This window comes from Channa argus, chromosome 10, assembly GCF_033026475.1.
Source record: "Channa argus isolate prfri chromosome 10, Channa argus male v1.0, whole genome shotgun sequence".
Taxonomy (NCBI): Eukaryota; Metazoa; Chordata; class Actinopteri; order Anabantiformes; family Channidae; genus Channa; species Channa argus.
In genome coordinates, this window is record NC_090206.1 from 20,681,779 (window position 1) to 20,690,580 (window position 8,802).

At 37.8% G+C, this 8,802-nt stretch overlaps 1 protein-coding gene across 7 annotated transcripts in view; it reads right to left on the bottom strand.

Moving 5' to 3' along the window:
- The window catches only part of fam13b (family with sequence similarity 13 member B), a 59,865-nt gene that overhangs the window by 20,844 nt on the left and 30,219 nt on the right, over positions 1–8,802 (bottom strand). The window lies entirely within an intron of this gene.

The following is an 8,802-nucleotide window of genomic DNA, read 5'->3' on the forward strand; positions in this document are numbered from 1 at the left end:
AGAAACAAATTAAACAGTTCAAACAGCACTATGGAAAATGACTCGTAGAAAGTTAGTTATGGTTACTGTACTTGCAGCATGAATATGATGAATCATGTGGAATTTCAGGAGAGGTATGTCGCTGTTTAATACAAATTATTTTAGATATAACCCACCCCTTCATCTCTCTAATCTGTATTCTTTACATTCGAGTACACAGAAATTTAAATACTACCCTTATGACTATGACTTTATGACTATTGTGCGATAAATGCACCATCTTTATGATCCTGTTTGGAAAAATACTTTATGAACTGACAACATAATGGTTTTAAACAAGAGCACCATAAAATAACTGTAAAAGTCGGACATAAAGGCAGAGCTTTGTTAGATTTATATCTGAAGCACGTTTGGGATGTGTAACATTTAGAGGAGTATACAAGCCATTCACACATTCACTGCAAAATGACCTTTAAAAGATTTAGAACTTTATCGAACTATGCTTCAATTCTGTCCCCTGAAAGTTGTTCAGGTAATGAAACCTTGAGCTGCACAAATTTGTACTAAATGTGTTATTTTTATTGCAGAGAATAAGAGGCTTCGCATTATGTTTTAATCTAGATTTTTCTATCTGCAGCTGGAACGTGACCTTCAGACATTATAATGTAATATAATTTAGATCTCAATATAGAATTTAATTAATCCATGAAGCTACAAAGTTTAGAATTAAATTTTTGCTTGTCTATCTTGTTACAAGCTCAGGTTCTTAATTTTACTGTGACACAGTCCAGATTTCACATTCTCATTCTAAAACCCACATTCAGTTTTAGCCAAACAATAAATGAATAGCCTTATTGTGCTCTTACATTATTAATGATTATTCTAGAGGCTCAATACAAAGGAAACAAAAGCAGCAAGTAAACATGCATTACAGTGCATGTGTGTGTGAAGCAGGTTGTCAGACCACAGCAGTGAATTGTCTTGTGCATGCTTGTGTATATGTGATATAAATGTATGCATACGTGCTGGAAGGGTCTGTGTGGATGATGGTGAATGCGTAGATTGCAGCAGTTGCTACCTCCCAGCAAGAATAGAGCAGAGTCAGCCTTGCTGACAACAGCAGCTCTGTAGATACACTACCAACTTCAGACCCACCAGATACACACCATTTCTCTCTCTCTCGCTCATTCACACGCACTTATATCTTTGCCTGTTTAAGCATTTCCTTCCCTCACACAGTGACACACAGAACCTCTCTATAACTCACACAAACACACCAACACCCACAAGTGCAAACCTACACCCACATCCACAGAATCATAAGCATCATCTCATTTCTCTAACAGCTCTGCTCACTCAGAAACAGTAAACATTTATAATCCTTCATGTCAGGGCCAAGAAACCCTAACAGAGTCTTTCAACAGATATTTGCATGCAAACTGTTCACAAGACTAGCACAGAGCTGGTCAAGGATTTCTGCCTGGATACTGTTCATTCATTTATTTCCATCAGCTGCTTCACTTGGGACAACAAAAGACCAATGCTGTTGTCCTTCATTGTTTTTTGTTTGTTATCAAACAGATGTTTGACCATCTGACAATAATATTTAGCTATTTGGAACCATGAGGAGAAGATGCAAAACTGCAGATAATTTGGACTTAAAATATTCTCTTTCAGTACAGTTTGATATTGTGTATAAGTGACTGAGCTATATAAACAATGCGTGCAAGATATATTACAGTGTCTGATTTCACATCATGTCCCTGTCATAATGATAAAGGTTGCAAAGCATTCTCACAACAAAATCCAGACTAAAACTGCAACTAAAGAAGATGTCAGTAAGCGCTGAGCACAAGGTGAGTTAAGCTGATCTTATAGGACAAGAAAAGGTTTAGCATTTCTTGTTTTCAAAAGACTGAAACAATTATTTTACTGTCCAAGTGTTTGCCAAATATTTATTCATTTTAGCATTGCATCATTTACAATGATAATCCTCGTTGGGCAATAATGCATTACCAGTAATGTGTTACTGAAATAATATTGCATTTCCCAGTAACAAGTAGAGTAAAAACTTACAACTAAAATTTCCGTAATAATATTACAATGACTCCCTCCAAGAGCAACTCATTACTGTGTTACTTTTGTTGTCACCGTGACGAAGATTAATTTGAAATCCAACATTTAATATTTGTATTCATCGCGCATGCACATTTACCCATTAGCAGCACCACAAGTAGTAAGACAGCTTGGAAGACGCAAGTGCTTACAATCACTGGGTGAAATTATTATCATTACTTTAGTTTGCTCAGGGTGAAAAGTGATTAAAACATTAAAACGTAATTTCTGGTCAAATAGTGTTAAGATTGTTTCCACTGCAAAAAACCCACCTTAAACCTCATCAAAAACTCAAGACAGCACAGCCTGAAGCTTGTGGGAACACTACCCAACAAAGACGAGTCCATAACGGCTACAGAGGAGGAATGCTGACTTTCAGTGGTTAAAAAACAAAAACTGGATTTTAATTATCGTCAGCAAGCTGCAACAAGCTACAAAGAACTAAAGAATCTTGTGGCAGCATTTGTGGTGGATGAAATGTTGCCTATTTCCACTATTAACTTTCCATCTGTCTTGCCGACCCTTTGGGAAACTAGTATTATGGGTAATGCAACAAGTTACTTTTACAGGTAAGTAATAATAACAGGTAAGTTGGAACAGAGTAACAAGTAATTAGTAATATAATCCATTTTTTGAGACCAATACTAATACTAGGACTATTTAGTATTGTGAACAATACTAATTAGTTCACAAATGTATTCAACTAATAATTGTTTTGCTCCAATGTTTTTTTCTTATATTTAAAAAACTAAGAGTGCCTTAAGAACGTTCAGTCCTTTTAGTAACACAGAGAAAATGCTTATTAAAGACGGAGCATTTCCACAGGGACAAGTGACACATTCTCGGCTAAGCTGCCAGCTTTCTTTACACTTGGATTGCATAACATAATATCAGCTGTTCAGTAATGCAGTGACTCTGTTCTCTTCATGTTCTGCCCTGTTTCTCATCCTGTGAAAGAAAAAGGACAGACTTCCTCTTGTCCCACTCCTGTTTGATCTCTCCCTGGTAAGAAAAACAATGAAGACAGCCCACAATCCACAACCTCATTTCTCTCCTTTTCCTATATTTATATATATAAAAAAGGAAACTTTCAAACGTTTCCGTTGATTTGTACAAAACTATTGTTCTAACAGTCATTTTATTTAATATTAATCACACTAATTTCATCATCTGACTGGATGCCCTTGCTCCATGCATCACTCTCTCTGTTGATCATTTTTATCTATTACCCAGCAACCTTTTTTCATTTCCCTCCACACATCCATTCATTCATTCCTTCCTTCCCCATTCAGACTAGGGGAGTTACATAACTCTGAGGTTACCTTTGCAGCAGAATGTCACAGGCCATTCTCATGTTTCAAGCTGTGTTTTCTCTAACTGTAATCTGTCCTTGTTGTTTTGTTTGAGTTTTTTAATCCAGCCTGTAGGTGTGTTTCTGGTAGACTGATTCTGTCTCTATTGTGTGTCTTCTTCTTAAGCCAGCTAACTTCTAAGGCAAACTAAAATAAAGCTTACTGAAGTCTAAACTGTTTTTTTTTTCTCTCTTCAAATATCCAGCAGAGAAGTCAGGCTGCCTTTTACCCAAACTCAGCACAAATTTGTGTATTTCTTCTCTTTGTCAGTTAACAACTTGAGACATGTCTTGCAGGAGCAGAATCCAGCATTTAAGGCTCGTTCTGTCTAACTCTTAGGCTGTCGAAGTACAGATTTCTTCTCTTTTGGTGACAGGTAGGTCTGCCAGGCAATGCTGTATCCGGTAGGTAGTTATCCCAGTTGAGCACTTTGATGTGTAAGCGTCAATACCAGCAGGTCAAGCAGCTGAGCCAGTGTGTCGCCTGGGTGCATTCTGTGGTGTCCTCTGATTGCGTGTGTGCTCTTGGGTGAGTGTGCACGGCGTGGTTGTCCTCACTCTGACTGTGAAAGTGCTGCAGTAAACATCCAGAGCCCTGCTCAAATATATGAGCTTCTGATGTAACCTGGCAACAACCCCAGGAGGACCAATAGGATGGGAGGGGCCGAGCTTGGGAGCCAATCAAGAAAAGGGAGTGACTTGTGTGAGCCAATCATGAGGCAGGAAAGGGGACGGGGAGGGGGTTTGCTTTTTTTGGTCCCCTCTGCAGTGACTAAAAACTCAGCAGTTATTACATTCGACCCAGTGGTCTGTATAATAGCATGTAATAAATGTACACCTACGATGCTTGTTAGCCAAGAAACACAAAGACATATTTACCTGTGTCTTTTGCATCACCTCCTAAGAGCATGTTTTTAATGGCTTACCTAAGTTATCCACCACGGAGGAAGGGGAGGAAGGAAGAAGGGTAGGTGGACTACATAAACTAATGACAGAATGACTGAAAGCAGGATATTATGGGACACAAACTATAAACACAAACAGCCCACACTGACTAATCTACGGGAGAGAGAAAAGCAAAAAGAAAAAAAATAGATAAAGCTCCAATAGGGCTATACTGACGTGTTTTAATATGCAGCGTCAGTTATGTCTATATCTGCACTACATACCACTAGAAAGTCACACCTAGCAAAAGGGCTTTTATCTACCATTTGTTTGTTGCCTAATCTTATATGCTGTGAAACTGAATGCTGATTCAGAGAGGAATGTTCTGCCTGGGTTTGGCTCAGAGAAACAACCAAAAACATGTGTCAAAATAAAAACCTAGGCATCCTACACAAAGAGTAGTAGCTTCACTTCAGCTATTAGCTAAATCAAGAAAACGACAAAGCATTCTTCCTTCAAAGACTGGAGCAGACGTTTGTTTAGATCAGGACAAGATGAGTGCCTTTTATTACATCAGTGACATCAACAAAAAGACATTTTAGGTCTGCAAGCAGTTCAGACATGTCTACTATCTCTCTGTGAGGGTACAATGAATAAAAATTCATTTCTGTTAAAAGGAGCAATCAAAGCGACTCACCCAAAGAGCCTTAATGGCCCGCTGCCCAGTGAAACATCATCTGTAACCTGATCCTAAAGTCAATAATCACAGATAATCCTGGTAGAACATCTGAAAAGTGAACACACTGAACTAAAAAAAACTGCTGAATAAAGGTCAGTAATACAAAAAATATAGTCACATATATAGTCACTATTAGGAAAAAAAGAAGGTAACCACACAATGGTTCTTAACGTCAGCAAGATTTTGTGGTACTTCAAAGTGAAGACAATCGCGCTCTTAAAGTAAAAAATATAAGAACATGAGCCCGGCCAGAAGCCACAGCGGAAGCAAGACACAAAGTTTTTCTTTTGTCTTTAAAACTGGGGTTTGTTTTAGATAAAAATTGGACAACGTTTTATGTCCAAGCGAAACACACTCTTTAAGTGGATCTTGCTCCACATTGTCAAAAATAACAGCAGTTTAGATGGATGTTCAGCTCTCTTTTTTCTTTCTATTTACAATGTTGCAGTTACCTCCACCACCCATTACCTGAATATTCTGCACAATATCTGATATTATAAAGTCTGATAAGATTGTATTATATTCATCTCATACTTTGCAATATGCACTTTACATTTTTACATGACTAACTCACAAAGCACACACGTATGCTTTGTGCAAATTTTCTAAGAAGAGGGTACAGATATCAGTGTCTGTGTTTGTGATAATACTGTGCAAGTGCACATTGTTGATGCAAACACAAAGACAAGATACTCCAGTACTTTATGGGATGGATATATATATGGCGTCAATGATGGAGAAAGGTTTTTCTATCCTGAGATCTGACACTGCATTTTCACTCAGGTGGGAGAAAAAGAAAAAAACTAACAAATTGTTCACGAGACACCAAGTCTCCCAACTTCTCTTTGTCCTCATGGCCCTCTCTCCCCCTCTGATCCTACCTTCCCTACAATAATCCTTTACTTCCTCCTGCTCCTGTTCTCTTGACTGGGGACAGAAGTGCATCCCAAGAGCCCCTTCCCACACCCTTCCAGGTTATGTCAGCAGCCTCATGAAGATTACTTTCCACAGGCAGAGAGAACATAAGCAGAAAAAAAGGGAGGAAAGTACTGATGGGGGAAGAAAAGAGGTCAGAAGAGAAATACCAGGGATTATATATATAGAGAGATCTGAAATGAGCAGAGGCTGTCAGCATGTATGGTCTGCGTGTGTGCACTGGCTGTCACAGTCTATTAAGGGAACACTTTAACAGTAACAAAGGACAGACTTCACTGTCTGTCAAATGCTACACAAACAGCTCAGCCACAGTTAATATGTTGAGTCACTAGATGGGTTCTTTCTCCCCATTCTGGGCTGTCACAATCACTTATATGTCAAGGGAATAACTGAAAAATAGACTGAAATGTGAGCACACCTAATAAAATGCACATCTATATGCACTCAAAACTCCTGGAGACAGCAGTGAGGGTCATTTGTTGCTAAGCAAAATTTTAGAATTTTAGAATAGCCAGTGAAAAGATGCAACAGTTAACAAGACTCAAACCATTATAATCTAAAGCCACACATCTCATCAACATGCTAAGATATAAATAAATTATGTGGATTCCCACAAGAAACTGACAAAGCATTTTGTTTAATTTTCTGTCAGGAAATGAGAGTTGCATGATTTTGTGTGTATGTTACATCATCAAAAACCGCTTGATATTATAATCATGTATTTTCTAAAGCTCTGCATTTTCTAAATAGTTCTGTGGTACAGGCTGTTGAATCCAGGGTCTACCAACTCTGCATTAATCCCCGCATCCAGACACTGAGGTTAGACAGGGTCAGAGGGATGATGGCTACAGGGTGGCCACGGCTAATGGCGAATTAATACCAATTAAAACAATCACATGACTTAAACATACAGACAGTCTGGGCAGTTACTTAATTCAAATAATTTCCCCCGGTAACCTTCCTCTGTAGTAAAAAGCAATGATTAAAATTCTAAGTGCAATATTGTACGGCTGCCAGCAAAAGCTTTCCTTCAGTACCACACACAAACACACAGAAATCCTGTGTTGCCACACAAAGAAATCTATTAACGTCTACAGTACAACACATATCAACACCAAATGCTTGTAGAGACAAACATAGCATTCTGAACATGTACCACAGACAGTGGGTTGAAAAAGCATCATATCGGCAGCTTGTGCAAAATCTAAAACCTTAGTCTCAAACTAGTAAAATCAAACATGAGGCCAACTTCTGTGTATGCCCTTTTGTCTATGTGACACACTGCTTGTCCTGTAGGTTTTCGGTCACTGGTGTATATAATGCGATTGTGCGTGTGTGGATTATGGATTACTGTCTTTAATCCAGTAGGACAAGTCTAGTTTCATGACCATGACACACACGCATATAGGGCTAAAGCTCAGTCAATGATGTAAAGGAACCAAGCAATTGTATTTACTGTCCTACACAGTTATACAATTTTGTATCGATGAGAATAAGTGTTTTATTTTTTAACTTCACACTGTCACACCTTTAGATCCCCACTCATGGTTGTGCAAGCCAGAACTTTAGGAGTCACATTTGTGCAAATTATGTGAATACAAAATTTGTTTCGTTTCCTGAGACAGTTTATGTGGCCTCCACATCAAGTTCCTGATAAATTACAAAATTTAAATAACAGAAACAGCTTGTCTCATGCTGTGTCCACACATAAAACAAGCTTTTTAAGACCAAAGATAAAAATTCTCATCATAAAAAAAACATTTTTGTTCAATGTTTTCAGGTGCAGAATCTTCCTGTCCCACTGTTAAATAAGTTTTTTTTAATAGTCTTTTATTCTCTTGATATTGATGTTCTATGTATATTTTAACTTGGTTGTATTGTTCTGTTATCTAAGCTGCAACTGAAATACAAATTACTAAAAGCAACAAAAAATGGTCTGCTGTTTTCATAATTCAACTCCACCTTTTCTGCTACATGATCAACATTCTGTTGAACACAGTGCAAAATGCGTAGGCGTCGGTGCAGGGTAGTCTCGGTGTTGTGCTTAGTAATTAACTTAGTAGAGATCAGCAGATCAGAAAAACTACAGAAGGTCTCCATGTTATTGCATGGGGATTGAACTCTTGTCCTTCAGTCTGGAGGGAGACTCATTATCGTGTACGTGAGCATCTAAATGTGTGTGTCTGACATTTGCCTTCTGGTTGGTTACCACCTACAGAACACCAATAGGTCAGCAATGCATCTTTTAGTGTAACCAACAGGAAACTGCTATAACGCCAAGCATGTAAACAAATTAAACACTGTGAATGACCATATTCACATTACATTACTTACTGTCCATATGTGAGTATGGCAGATGTATTTGGAGCTTAAGAGTTTTTGTATTTTTGCTATTTAAAACCTTTTCATTACTAAAAGCTACACTATACTAGTTAGAGTGATTAAAGCTACTAGTTCTTATGTGTTGTTGTGTTCTTGTAATATTTATAAATATTACAAAAGTATAAACTTGTAAGTATACTTGACCTTAAGTCGAAAGTGTTAAAAATCATCATCATCATAGGAAAAATGTCCAATAATGTAATATAATTTCTGAAAGGTTTAGAGATCTATGAATGACACAAGCCTGATGCTTTACATGCCTTCAAGTACATGATATACCAAATGCAATCTGTGTGACATACTGACATAAGAAGAGGATAAAGCCACTGAATTTCTAAAGAGCTAGAATACAATACAACACACCACAAATGTCTTGAATTCCCTTGTGACACTGTCATAATGTCATTCAAACTCA